Here is a 14,380-nt window from a genome sequence, read left to right as displayed (position 1 = left end):
GGCTCAGCTCAGAACCCCTCCCTCACTCCAAACCCATTAGCCCTTCCCCCACACTCCAGCCCTCTGCCCCCCTCCTGATAAATGTGAGTGAGGGTGGGGAATGGAAGGAGGATGGGGTGAGCCGAGGCGGGGCCTCAGAAGGGGTGGGAAGGAGGCGGGACAAAGGTGTTTGGGTTTGAGGTAGATCCTGGATTGCACTTAAATTCAAAAAGTTATCTCCTGCTTAAAAAGGTTAGACCACTGATCTATAGAGTTTAGATGTCAGATTCTTACACATCTCTACTGACTGCAAACTGAGATTTTTTGCAAAGCTTTATCACTTGGAAAATTTGGGCAATTTTCCATGAGAACAGCTGAGAGCATGTCCCTGACATCCAGACACCACCTTTCCCAACACCACTAAATTTCAATCACTTGCTCAAAAGCATGCTAGAACTTCTTATCTAATCACCTGTATGAATGTTTGCTTGGGTAAAAAACATGTATCTTTTCCTTAATCTCATTCTTTGAAAAGGCTTAACCATTTTTGTTGAAATTTTCCAAAAATGTTCAACCTGAAACACTTAGCATGGGAAATTTCAGCCCAAACCATTAAAGTTAAGCAAAATTACAACTAAAAATCCCAACTTATAGTGGGAAATGTCTGGCAAGGCAATCATATAGGCAGTGCTACCTGTTTTAAACTCAATCATGATTGGTAGAAACTCTTGTTGAGGTCTGCAAAATGGGTATAATCCTGGTTCCACTCAGCGAACTTTTGTGTAACTCTGGTTTCACTTTAACAGAATAAATTAACTCCCCATTACACTGGGTAAATTTTCCTCTCTTCCTTTATGGGGGGGGGAGGAGAACTCTGCTATGCCTTCTGAAATATGACTTAATAATGTAGTAAAAACATGCTGTGTCAGAACTTAACTGTGAGGTGGCTGAGAAGCCACAATTCTCACTGATTACTGTGTCTGCATCAATACATTTTTAAAAGACACTGCAGAGAGTTCCTATCTTATGCTTTTTTTTGATTTAATACATTCCTGGTGACAATCAAGGATTTTTAAACACACATGGCATTTTTTAAAAATAGATTTAGTCCATGTAAGTCATTTTCCAAGTCCATCCATAACATTAATATCCAGTACCTTCTTTCGGTTAAGCAAACTTGTAGATATTTGTGCAAAAGTCTTTCAACAGCAGCAATAGGAGGCAGGATCAGCAATTAGAAGTGGGGAGAGAAGAAACCCAGCTGGCAGTTTGTGGCCAAGAAGGGGGGGAGAACCAAATGGCAATCCCCCCCAGTTAGAACTACTAAATCACTGTTAGTTACTCAGCAAATACACCAAGAAACCTCTCTGGAGGATTGGGAATAAAAAGCTACAGAGGATTTACTTGCTGGGTGTCCTTGTCACTGCTTGAATCTCATTCCAACAATTTCTTTGAGAGCCAGAAAGTCCTCTTATGGCACTTCCAGTAGTTCTTGAGTGCCAGGCTCCTCTATTGGTCCTTACAGTATGAAGTAAGCAGCTAAGGAAGAGGTTATTCAATATTCCTGAGAAGAAAAGCAATTGTCACTGGTGACTCCATATTACAAAGAGTGGACAGGAAATTCTGCAAGGGTCACAGTGATGATGGGGAAGTGGGCTGTCTCCCTGCAGTGAAAATATCTGAGAGAGCTGCTAGCATGTTGAAAAATTGGAAAGGATTTAGAGAGGAGCGCTCCAAATGATTTGAAGACTGGAGAAAATGCCTGGCAGTGAGACTTAGACATTGATTTGTATAGCTTCTCAAAAGAAAACTGAGACGTGACTTGATCCCAGTATATCGGGGGGGGGGGGGGGGGAAGTATTTTCAACAGAAGGTGTATTTATTTGTAGAAGTGTTAAACCTTCTGATTGTGCTTGAGAGAATCATTCAGCTTCTACAAGAACACTTTCTCCTTTACTTGGTGGGCCTGGAAATAGAAAAATAAGTGAGTTGTTGGAATATGAATGTACATATCAAAGGTATAATGGTTACACCTAACAGTGCAGTGACTACAAATACATTGTGGTCATTCTTTTTGAGAATAATTACCACTAATTTATGTAGCCAGGGGCTTCAGGGAGTAGCGGAGTTAGTCGATTACAGGGGAAAAAAAACAACAAATGGTCTGGTAGCACTACCAGCCCATTGGTGGTGGTTTTTTGTGTAGCCAGGTTAACTAATGATAAAGTAATTGCAATAGAAATAGGGTGTACCTGGATTCTAAAAATTCATACAGTATGAAACAGACAGCACAATCATACAGTTAACCTACTTATTAATCAATCCATACAATCAGTAGGAATCAAAGCACAACCACAGTGTAACTGAAACACACAGACTAGTTGGCTATTTATTGTATTGAATGCCTAGCTAACCAAAGAAGTCTTGCCTGACTTATGCCACAAGCCTCTGTGAGGTCACTGCCTCTGTCTAGTCTGGGATTGCTCACTACCTCAGCCCCATCAGCAGCATTGTGGTTGCGTAGTCTCTAGCTCTCTCCCTTCATGTCTCTGCCCAGGATTACACATTAAGGTAGATGCTGTAGGGGTGCTGTGCTGAGTTATCTATGGTAATGGTTTTTGGGGGGGGGGGGGTGTTCTAAGCTTGAGCATTATTAATATGGTCTGAATTTCTGACTAATAGTGAATACTGTGGACTGGTTTAGGCCAAATATGAAATAATGTCCAATAGTTTTACCTGTGCACATCCATATAATGCAGCCAGCTTGTCTGCATGAAATGATGACAAATGAGTCAGGGAGTCTCAGCAATGTCTCTAATGGACATTATAGCCCTCATAAGCACTTAGACTCTGTAAACTTTCATGAGGAGGACTTGGTTTACAGCAGTAACATTTCTCTACTTCTCATGGGGGTGGGGGGGGGGAGTTTTTCTGGTTGTTTTTGTTTTCTAGGTAACCATTTGGCTATAATTTCTGTCAGATATTCTCATAAACCCTCTTCCATGAAATGTGAAGTGTAGATGTGTCCATTTCTTTGGATCAATTATCAGTTTATGTATTTCTAATATACATTCTTGGACCCTGTCATGAGGCAGTGAATCGTTTCCTTCACTGCTAGTTCTTATAGAGATGGGCTAGAACCACAGAGTCCTGATGCAGAGCTACAAATCCCCAAGCATCCAGATTTTGTGGTCCAGTTCAGGATCAATGATGTTAAACTTTTTTTTAAGAAGTTATGTTTTCATTGCCCTATTGGTGCACATTTAGGGTGTGTCTACACAGCACCCTAAACTCATAGCTTAGTTTGAGTATTACGAAATAGCTTATTTCGTCATTTGGTGCTGTCTACACAGTGCCAAATTTCAAAAATATAGTGCTATTTCGAGCCGTTCCTTACTCCTCATGCAATGAGGTTTACAGGGATGGTGAAATAGCACGTCCCGCTATATTTTGAAATAGCGGATGTGTTCAAAAGACGTGGGATAGCTATTTGGGATTACCTCTGATATCTCAAAATAACTTTGCTGTATAGACATACCCTTATGCCGCTGTGTTCTGTGGTACAGCTGTGGAACAACACATCATTCTACATCCTTAAAACTAATATTACTACTACTAATAGACACTAATGTACAACCCCCAAGGACTGCAGAATACATCTACAATATTTGCCACGTAAATTTCTCATAAATGAGATTAGAACCAGTTGAATTATTTTTCGTGACTGAGAGTCACTGAATTTAGCCCTTTTTTGTGTTTCTGAATGAACCTGATTTCTATTCATGTGTGCATGGCATTCGTAAAAGGATACAAACAACTTTCACCCTGTGGTTCAGTTGCAAACTGTTCTCTTTGACCTTTGCATAAGAGGGGGCAAAGGGTAAATGGATTTTTTTGAGTAGCATTGTTTGCTGGTAGTGGGTTATTGCTGAATTATTCTGCTGCACTTTAGATATCTGGGAATTAATTTTGGTATAATGTCAGACGGCCTAGAGCATGCAGGTCAGTGTTTCTGTGTTTTGTGGCAAATAGTAGAGCTATAATGTTGATTTGCAAACATTTTCAGAAATATACCAGCATTCAGTTAAACATGGTGAGATTGCTGTATTCTTCTCGATGGGGTCATGTTTGTGAGTATTTATTTGCCAACCTTTTGGTGATTCTTTCTACCAGCCATGCCGATGCTGAAATTTCTCCTAGAGCTAAGTCATGTTTATTCAGCAACGATTCTTGGCGTTTCTCTGGTGGCTATATGAATGCAAGGGTCCCTAGTTGTCATTGCTATTTCTCAGTGTAAATCCTTGGAACTGGTTGGCTTCTGATGTGTGCAATCACAATGCTTTTGAAAGGTTCCAATACCAGCCCTCTCCCAGTAAATCACTTTCTTTGGCCCTGACTCAGAAGGGGCCTTGTGCGTGTGCCTGACTCTGCAAGTGAGTAATCCCACTGAAGCCAATGGGACTACTCACAAGCTTTAAAGTCAGGCATGTCCTTAGGTGCCTAACTGAACTGGGGTTTCTAAATTACCCCTGGGGAAACAATGGCACTACACACAGAATAGATTGCAGTTGAAGTAAGGCTGGCAGGCAAGGGCCTTATTTGAAATGCAGCCAGAGACTTTGTAAAACCAACACAAATAAGATCCATTGATTGTGTCAGCACTGGTGCACTGGAATGGAACAGCCCATGAGTACCACCATCTCCTGCCAGGCTGCATTTTAAAAAGTGCTAGGCAGGAGAAAAAGGAACATGGCTTGACTTGACAGTGCCCATTTCTGTATGCCCACTGGCCAGCAGAGAGCACAAAGACCTGGCTTTGAGTTCAAAACAGATAGGCTGGTTAGAGATACTATTGCAGGAAGCTATGGCTCCCCTATTCCTGACCAGAGGGAGGGATGCTGTGTAGGCAGCAGGCCAAGAGAAAAGTGCAGCAAAAATATACCGCCAAATTAAAGGTGCAGTGAATGACTTCCCTCTTACAGCTTTTTCCTTGGGACTCCTAATAAACCAACTAAACGAAAAAAAGAATGAGACCCTAGAGAGCAGGAGTTAGGAACAAAGAAATAGTTGCCAATAAAGGAATGGATCATTGCATCTTTTTTGTAATACTCTTGTTAAGCTTGTCTCAACTGTTCTATGCCTTCTATTGCTGGACATAAAGGATGACTTCCTAGCCTCATTGAATTTCTGGCCAAACTCCCATTGACTTCAGAAACAGGCTAGGATTGCCCTCGAGGGGACTCTGGAAGTTAAACTGTCACACAGGCTCACAGCTGGTCGGCTCAGCTGTTTTAAAACTGCAAACAAAATTCATCCAAATGGGGCTATCTGCTCTTTGGGAATGGAGACTGTCTTGGCAGCATGTTGCTATTTGCACATTGAAGGTAGAATTAGTTAACGTGACACCTGGAGGCAGTCCTCACTTCAGGAGTGGGGACCATGGCAGAAAAGACAGACCCACTAACCTCCATCCAAGCAGAATAAATTATTCATAACGTGGTATGAATGTGCACACCTTAGAGTTCATTCTCTCCATGACAATTTAGAATAAATATGGACATGTTTGTTCTACTGCCATAAAGCTTGTATCCTAGTTCTCTTGACCTCTCTGGGCAAGTTTGGTCTGGAAATGCTATCAAGTCTGGAAGTCTTCTGGGGAATTTTTCAGGCTTTTTAGTCTATAAATGATGATTGTATTGCTTGAATTAGACATGCATGTTCCTGTTTGTTCTGCTTCATCTATAGAAATTACACCTTTTGAACATGAGGTCTCCAGGAGATTTATATAACTGAGTTATTGTGTTTCCCAAGAATGAGCATTTGTTCAATCTTGTTATCATATATCACACTAAGGAGTCAGTGGATAGGTGTCCACAAGACACTTGCTGGTATAGTGTTAACAGCTAGTTGATATCATCATGCTACCTCTGCTCCTTGCTTTCAGCTGCTAAATTTCATTTAAAAGCAGTTGCATATACATTTAGAACTGTCCTGTTATGGTTTTTCCATGTGTACAATTCCTGTGGTTGCCTTGGGGTTCTTACAACATTATCAATGTGATTGGTATATATCAATGTGAGGTGGCCTTCAAAATCATCCCTGTTTAGAAGTGGCCATGCTAATAGAGATATTTGAATCCCTGGACTGAGTATTTTGCTGTGGAAATGCCATAGCTGGAAATGCTCCAAAACCCTGTTTAACTGTAACAATCTACTAGTCCTCCAACCCTAGCCTTCAGCCAGTCATCACACAGCTATTGTGTGTGTGTGTGTGTGTGTGTGAAAAGTAAATGTAGAATGCTGAAGTTATTTAGTTCAGAGGAGACATGGTGAGTTCTTTAAACAAAAAACAATAATACAATAAGCATGGCATCTATCTTCCATACAGACTAAGCTCCAGTTAATTCAAAACTTGTGGCCATCCAAATTCCATTAGATTCAGAACTCTTGGGGGGGCGGGAGGGGGAGGGAAGAATAATTGATTTAACAACTATTACTGGCTTCCAAGCCACAATATTATGATGTAGAATCACCATGGTTTAGATTTTGCCAGCAATTCTAGTGTGCCAAGTCTTCTTTGAAAGGGTTTATAAACTTTCATGCTAATGCCTCTAGACTGTAATTGGTACACAGGTGGAAACTCTCTTAACTGGAACTCTCTGGCCCAGGTGTTCCAGGATCAGATAGACCCAGTGGAGATCTAGTGCCTTGGAGCCCTGCAGGCTGGCGGGTCAGTGGGAGCCTGACATGAGGTAATGGGGCTGCCCAGTAGGGCATCAGGAGCCCAGTGTGCAGAGGCAGTGGGGCTGCCCGGTATGGCAGCAGGAATAGGGGCAGGGAGGCAGTGGGACTGCTGAGGGCTGCTGGGGGAGACAGAGGGCATGTGGGGTGCTGCAGCTGGAGCCCAGTGCGCATGGAGATGGAGGGGCTGCCCTGTAGGGAAGCGGGGGCTGACAGGGCAGCAGAGGCCAGTGAGAGGGGGGAGTCAGCCAGGAGGCTGGCACTGGGGCCAGGGTTGGAAGGGGCTGGTAGCAGGGGAGCCAGAAATGTCCTTCCCTAGTCTGGCAAAATCCATTATCCAGGACCAGTCAGGTCCCAAGAGTGCCAGATCAGGAAGGTTTAACCTGTACTAGGGCTGAACCCAGGATTTAGTGGGTTTTTTTAAATTTAAAAATATAGAAAGTGTATTAGGTTCAATAGCTTTTATTCACACCCTGTAGCTTAAAAACCAATTCCTCTTTTGCTGCCTTACATTGTCCACTGTTGCCTGAACGCTGCCCATCAAGAATCTTATTGCTTGACATATAAAACCCCTTTTGTTGTCTGCCTAAAAGTCTGAGCTCTTCAGGGTAATCACCTATCTATTCCTGTGTGCTCAGTCTGAACAGCAGCATTGAAAAGTATTGCTGTGTGTACCAATAGGCCAACTCACAGGCCTGTATGACCAAGACAGCTCTCATCAGCCACAGCAGTTCAATCCCTTTCTTCAGGGATAAAAAGTTTCAGAAGAGAAGCCATGTTAAGCTTTCGTTTTTAAAGTTAGACTAACACTCATGGTACTGTGTGTGTAATTTTTTTTTATTAGTCTCAAAGGCAGTGGTCACCAACCAGTAGATCGGGATCTACTGGTGGATCTTGGAGCTTCTGACAGGTGATCCTATCTGGTTTGGCCAGGAAGCTACCAAGTGCTGGCATTTCAGTTGCCCCTCCACCTACTGCCCTCTGCCTTGGAGCTGCCACCCTGGGAGCCTCCTGCTTGCTGTTCAGAGAGTGGGAGGGAGAAGGAGGGGGTGCTGATGTCCAGGTGTCCCTTCTGCCCTCACTGCATCCTGAATCCCTATCCCAGTCCTGAGCCCCTTCCTGCACCCAACTTCCTGCCCCAGACATGGGCTCCCCTGCTCCCAAACTCCTTCCTAGAGTTTGTACCCTGAACCCTCTCATGGACCCTAATCCCCCATCCTGAGCTAAACCCAGAGCTGCTCCTACATTCCAAACCCCTTGGCCCAAACCAGAGCCTGCACTCCAACCTGGCAAAAGTGAATGAGGATGGGAGAGGAAAGGGGGATAGCATGAGCAGCGTGAGGCCTCAGAAAAAGGATGGAGCAGTGGCAGGAAGGAAGTGGGACAAGGGTATTTGGGTTTGAGGTAGATCTTACATTACACTTAAATTGAAAAAGTGGTCTTGTAGTTAAAGAGGTTGGAGACCACTGCTCTAAGGTGCCACAGGACTACTCGTTTTTTTTCAGGGACTTAGTTTTATTTCTCTAAATAAAACAGTTCATGTAAATTATGGCCTTTCCTTTCCCAGAGGCTCCCCTTGGGTCTCACTTCCCAGGCCATCCAAGGAAAGTATCTGGTTTCCATTCTCTCTTTCATCCCTGCTCCCTGTGGGATTACAGCCCCCAACCAAGCCATCTGCCTGAGAGTTGAATATAAGCCAGGCACTTTCCCATGAGCCAAAATGTCTGGTAGGAACCTACCTAATCCTTGCAGGTCACCCAGCCAACTAAACAGCTTGGCAGACTTTCATCTGACCACCTGGGAGGCAGCTGATTAATCACAGGTGCTGAACCAAGCTCTCTTGAAAGGCCAATCCACCCTGCAATAAGATGGGATTTGGTAGGTCACTGTGAATTGCGATGGCTTCATTATGAATTTCATCTCTTGCCAAGTCTTTGCTTGTTTGCTTTTACTTTTCAGTGCGAGTTCGCGTTTTTTGGAAACCCTGCTGTATAAAGGACAGAGGGACCAGAACTGATTGGGGAACGAGATTTTATTGCTCATACAAATGTATAACTTTTCTAAATGTCCCTCAAGCTTTTTGTTTGACTAGGGAAAAACACTTCAGAGAGATCTGGGTTTTTTGAAAAATGTCCGTAGAGTAAAACGGAACAGTGGAAGGGGAAATGGATGCCTCACGGGAGTGACGAGGAGTCCTGTGGCACCTTATAGACTAACTGAAGTGTAGGAGCATAGCTTTCGTGGGCAAAGACCCACTTCGTCAGATGCACGGCTACCCCTCTGATACCTCACAGGAGTGAGAGACAAGGGGATTAGAAGAGGTGGGAGTGAATATGTTCTGGAAGGAACAGAGCTGGGAGAAATGGACTGCTAAGGTAGCTTTGCAGTCTGTCCTAAATAGCCTCGTTCTGGGAATAGCAGTGGTGGCCATTCAAAGGAAGCTCTAAGGTGACCATAAAAGATTGAACAATTGCTGGGGGTATGGAGGCTTTGGATCCCTTGAGCCCAGTGTAATGAGCGGAGGATGGACAAGGCAGGGGAAAAATCATGTGTATGGCATAAACCAGAGTTAAGATGCTTAACTTACATGTGTGGCTCTTGCCTGTAGAGAAGGCTTTCAAAAGACCGGGGGGGGGGGGGGGGGAGCTACTGACAGAGCCCTGTCTTAGAACTGTGCTATAAACTGCAAGAGTGGTGGCCAATGAAGTTTCAGCCATATGGGATTGAATTAGAAATGATCTTCCTTGTTTTACCCAAGCTTGGTTGACTGACACCAAGCTTGGTTGGAAAGTAATAAAGTGATAGGGAATAGCCAGCATGGGTTTGTGAAGAACAAGTCATGTCAAACTAATCTGATAGCTTTCTTTGATAAGATAACGAGCCTTGTGGATAAGGGAGAAGCGGTGGATGTCATATACCTAGACTTTAGTAAGGCATTTGATACGGTCTCGCATGATATTCTTATTGATAAACTAGGCAAATATAACTTAGATAGGGCCACGATAAGGTGGGTGCATAATTGGCTGGATAACCGTAGTCAGAGAGTTGTTGTTAACGGTTCTAAATCCTGCTGGAAAGGGATAACAAGTGGAGTTCCTCAAGGGTCTGTTTTGGGACCCGTACTGTTCAATATCTTCATCAATGATGTAGATATTGGGATAGAGAGTACTCTTATTAAGTTTGCAGATGATACCAAACTGGGTGGGGTTGCAACTTCTTTGGAGGATAGGGACATAATTCAAAATGACCTTAGCAAGTTAGAGAAATGGTCAGAGGTAAACAGGATGAGGTTTAATAAAGAGAAATGCAAAGTGCTCCACTTAGGAAGGAACAATCAGTTCCATACATACAAGATGGGAAGCGACTGTCTAGGAAGGAGCATGGCAGAAAGGGATCTAGGGGTCATAGTGGACCACAAGTTGAATATGAGTCAACAGTGTGATGCTGTTGCAAAAAAAGCAAATATGATTCTAGGTTGTATCAACAGGTGTGTTGTAAGCAAAACTCGTGAAGTCATTCTGCCGCTCTACTCTGCACTAGTTAGGCCTCAGCTGGAGTACTGTGTCCAGGTCTGGGCGCCACATTTCAAGAAAGATGTGAAGAAATTGGAAAGGGTACAGAGAAGAGCGACAAGAATGATTAAAGGTCTAGAGAACATGACCTATGAAGCCAGGCTTCATGAACTGGGCTTGTTTAGTTTGGAAAAAAGAAGATTAAGGGGGGACATGATAGCGGTTTTCAAATATCTAAAAGGGTGTCACAAGGAGGAAGGCGAAAATTTGTTCCTCTTGGTTTCTGAGGACAGGACAAGGAGTAATGGGCTTAAAGTGCAGCAGGGGAGGTTTAGATTGGACATTAGGAAAAAATTCCTAACTGTCAGGGTGGTCAAATATTGGAATAAATTGCCAAGGGAGGTGGTGGAATCTCCCTCTCTGGAGATATTTAAGAACAGGTTAGATAGACATCTGTCAGGGATGGTGTAGACGGAGCTTGATCCTGCCTTGAGGGCGGGGGGCTGGACTCGATGACCTCTCGAGGTCCCTTCCAGTCCTATTATTCTATGATTCTATGACACTCCTGAGCTGGCTTAGCACAACTGGTTCCAGCTGCATATCCAGTACAGTATCACATAGGTACTGGAACTATGGGTGGCTTGATGCGGTTTCCATCGTATACAGTGTTTCCAGTTTGGTTCAATGGTTCTCAGCAGCCCCACTACAGGCAGTCACCGGGTTACGTGCAAGATAGGGACTGCAGGTTTGTTCTTATGTTGAATTTGTATGTAAGTAGGAACTGGTTCATATTGTAGGGGAAACTCTAGCCAAACATTTCTCCAGAGCTCAGTTTTATTCTCCCACACCTCACTTCCCTCAGTCCTTTATTCTCAAGCTGAGGTGTCTGCTGAGAAGCCGCTCCGCGTCTCCCTGGTCTGCTGGGGGGGAAGTGGGGGGTTGCCTCACCCCATTTGTAAGTAGGGATCCGATGTAAGTCGGATCCATGTAACCCAGGGACTGCCTGTATAAAAATGGTTCCAGTACCCCTGCAGCATCCACGTGGCAAGAAGATGGTGTAACCTTCTCCCACTGACGGAAGCCCCCCTTCCCCGATTAATTCTAGCAGCTAGCAATTAGTAAGGATGCCAGGATCTCTTAAGTCTTGCTCTTTCTCCTGGCCACTCTCCTCACATTGGTGGCTAGGAGGGAGGTGGCCTAGGAACCACTACAAGGGCTCTCTAGCCCTTTTCCCTCCCAGGATTCTCATATGCACTGGAGTAATGCAAAGCTGCCGCAGGCTCTAGATCAGTGGTCCCCAACATTTTGGGGCTGCCGGGTCTGGGGGCAGGGCTGCTCATGTGCTGCGCATATGGGGGCGGGGCCACTCACAGGCCACGTGACTGGGGGCAGGGCCAAGCATGCGCCGCACATCCGAGGTCAGCACTGGCATGTGTCACGATCCCGGGCAGGGGCTGCCCAGGTTCCATGTGGCGGGGCCAGGGCACACGCGGCGCCCCTGGGGGCAGGGCCAAGGCCAGCACTGGGGGCGGGGCCAAAGCCAGGGCTGGCAAGGGCCAGCAAGGGCATGCGTGGTGCCCCTGGGGGCGGGGCCGGCCATGCGCCCGGGGCTGGCACCTGCCGCACGCCTGGGGGCGGGGCCAGCCCAGATTGCTCCACGGGTGCACGTAAAGGGCCCGGCTGGCGCCATGGTGCCCACGGACACCGGGTTGGGGACCACGGCTCTAGACCATTAAACTAATACCTTATAAAGGAAATGGAAAATGCCCCGTCCCCCCCTTCCCAATCCAACTGCGACCGTTAAAACACTCTCAGGTTGGAAATGTGATCTCTGGGCTAAGTTGTAACTTACTTTTTCTGGTTTCCTGACTATCCAAAATGTTCTGCCTCTCTTCTGCTCCTGAAGCAGAATCCGAGGTCATCGCTTTCCTGGTGAGACTGCTGTACTCCTCTTCCTCGTGACTCTGTGCAAAGCATATGAATGGTGAGGAAATGATCTCCCAGAGCCCTGAGTTTGGTGAGCTGTTCCCAGGGCAGATGAGACAGTGGGCTATATTCTCTCAAACACATGGGTGTAACTCTGGAGTGATCCTGTCTTCCAAGGAGTGATCCTGTCTTCCAAGGAGTAAGAAGGGAGCTTATTCCATATTTACACCAGTATAACAGAGAGCAAATTTTGGTCCGTGATGTCTTGTAATGCTCTTGCCCATATCACACAACATAGGCATGAGGGGAAAGGAAATCTTTCCCTGACATCAGAGGGTTAGCATTATGCTCTGATACATGAGGATGGTAGGCCTTGTGCTTATTCCCTGTTTGGTGCAGCTACCAGTGCTTCCCTCTAAGTGCTTCATTCTGATCTCACACTGTTGCAAACTATTAGTAACTGCCCTGAAGCCAACTGTGTTAGCTAGTGTAAAAGTGTGCAATGAGAATCAGATTCATAAGTATCCAATAGTGTCCACGCGAATTTCCTGACAAAACCTATTTCTCTCCTAGCATAGGGGGCATTTCTAATGAGAAATGTATCTACCTTCAAAATCAATTGTAAAATTCCTTTAATGATTCTTTGGGAGGTTTTTTGGCCTTTTTTTTGTTCTGTTTTTTTTTAAATTGTTACTGCAATGGGAAACCATATTGCACAAGAAGAGTTAAACAAAAACAAAAAAACACATGAAAGGTCATTTTAATGATACTATAAAATGGAATAGTTTTTCTTGAAGTATTTGGATGATGATGCCTTTTTCCAAGGAGTTGACAAAACTGAATACAAACAATACAAGTAAGATGGTTAAAAATAAATGGTAGACTGGGCTAGCCTCATTATTTGAAAACTTCTTTTCTGAAGGAGACGCTATTAGTCATCACACAATTCAATTCCAGCATGTGGTTTGCATACTTTTCCATGTTCAGTCTCACACAAGTGACTTTTTCCCCCAAGATCACACATTGGTGTAATGACTCACATTAGAATCCTCTTAGTGATAGAAATGTAGCCGTGTTAGTCTGGTGTAGCTGAAACAAAATGCAGGACTATGTAGCACTTTAAAGACTAACAAGATGGTTTATTAGATGATGAGCTTTCGTGGGCCAGACCCACTTCCTCAGATCAAATAGTGGAAGAAAATAGTCACAACCATATATACCAAAGGATACCACACGAATACCAACCCTGGTACTTTTTCTTGCCATTTCAACCAGAAAGGACAGGGTCTCAACGACCTAATTACATGCATCCTACTCCAGAAGACTTTCAAATCTGCACTTTAAAGGGAATCCTCTGAACTGTCATTCATGCTAAAATTCGACACTCTCTGCGGGGGGGCTCAACAGAGACTCCAACTACCTTACCCATTACAAAGATAGCTTCCCCAATTATCACTTCTAATATCATTAGCTCAGACATCTACCTTCCTTCCCCCCCCCCCCCCCCCCCGCATCCCCATTCTGTTCTGAAATGTGATTTGTCCTTTTCATATGTATGTGTTCATTTTTTTAATTGTACCCTTTGAGATATATATAGTTGTGACTTTTTTCTTCTACTATTTGATCTGAGGAAGTGGGTCTGGCCCACGAAAGCTCATCTAATAAACCATCTTGTTAGTCTTTAAAGTGCTACATAGTCCTGAATTTTGTTTTAGAATCCTCTTAGTTTCACTTTGTTTTATCTGCTGTGCTACATGGTCTGCTTGCTCATATTTAATTGAAACGGTGGCTTGCATTTAGCTGCAAATGTATGGTTATTTTGATTAGAAAAATACAGGCTCCCTTGCACTACATATCTATAGCAAAAAGTTTCTTTCATAATTTTCACAGCTTTCTTTTTTGATATAGCAGGTAATAGGCTGCCATCTAGTGTTTATGAAGTGGAAAACCTATGGTTGAAGGCACTCTTCAATGAAACTGAAATCTCAGTGGTGCTGGTTTGTAGAAGATTATGCAAATACATCCCTGATTTTTAACTCAGCATGCCTGCATGATCTTTCCTTCAAATCCAAAACCTTATCTCACATGTCAATTGAAACTGCCATGAAACCATCAGCAGCTGCATTTTGCCCTACTATATATTAATGCTGTTCTTTTAAAGGACAAAGGTCCTGCCTACATGAATTTGTAATCTATCATCTGAAGTCACTGGAGTTGCTCCAG

The 14,380-nt window shown here is 44.1% G+C and overlaps 1 protein-coding gene across 2 annotated transcripts in view; it reads left to right on the top strand.

Moving 5' to 3' along the window:
• The first annotated feature begins 2,476 nt into the window (after positions 1-2,476).
• Positions 2,477-14,380, top strand: part of C2H7orf78 (chromosome 2 C7orf78 homolog) — a 29,893-nt gene continuing 17,989 nt past the window's right edge. The window contains exons 1-2 of one of the 2 annotated variants that reach the window (XM_075922301.2): positions 2,480-2,550; positions 6,647-6,730. The gene's annotated coding sequence lies outside the window, so the exon portion shown is untranslated. Of the gene's footprint in view, positions 2,551-6,646; positions 6,731-14,380 lie in introns of both variants that reach the window. The other variant, XM_075922303.2, reaches the window with a different exon arrangement.

The sequence above is a fragment of the Pelodiscus sinensis genome, chromosome 2, assembly GCF_052426305.1.
Source record: "Pelodiscus sinensis isolate ZL-2025 chromosome 2, ASM5242630v1, whole genome shotgun sequence".
Taxonomy (NCBI): Eukaryota; Metazoa; Chordata; order Testudines; family Trionychidae; genus Pelodiscus; species Pelodiscus sinensis.
Note: the sequence above shows the minus strand (reverse complement) of the source record. Positions and strands in the feature narration are given on the sequence as shown.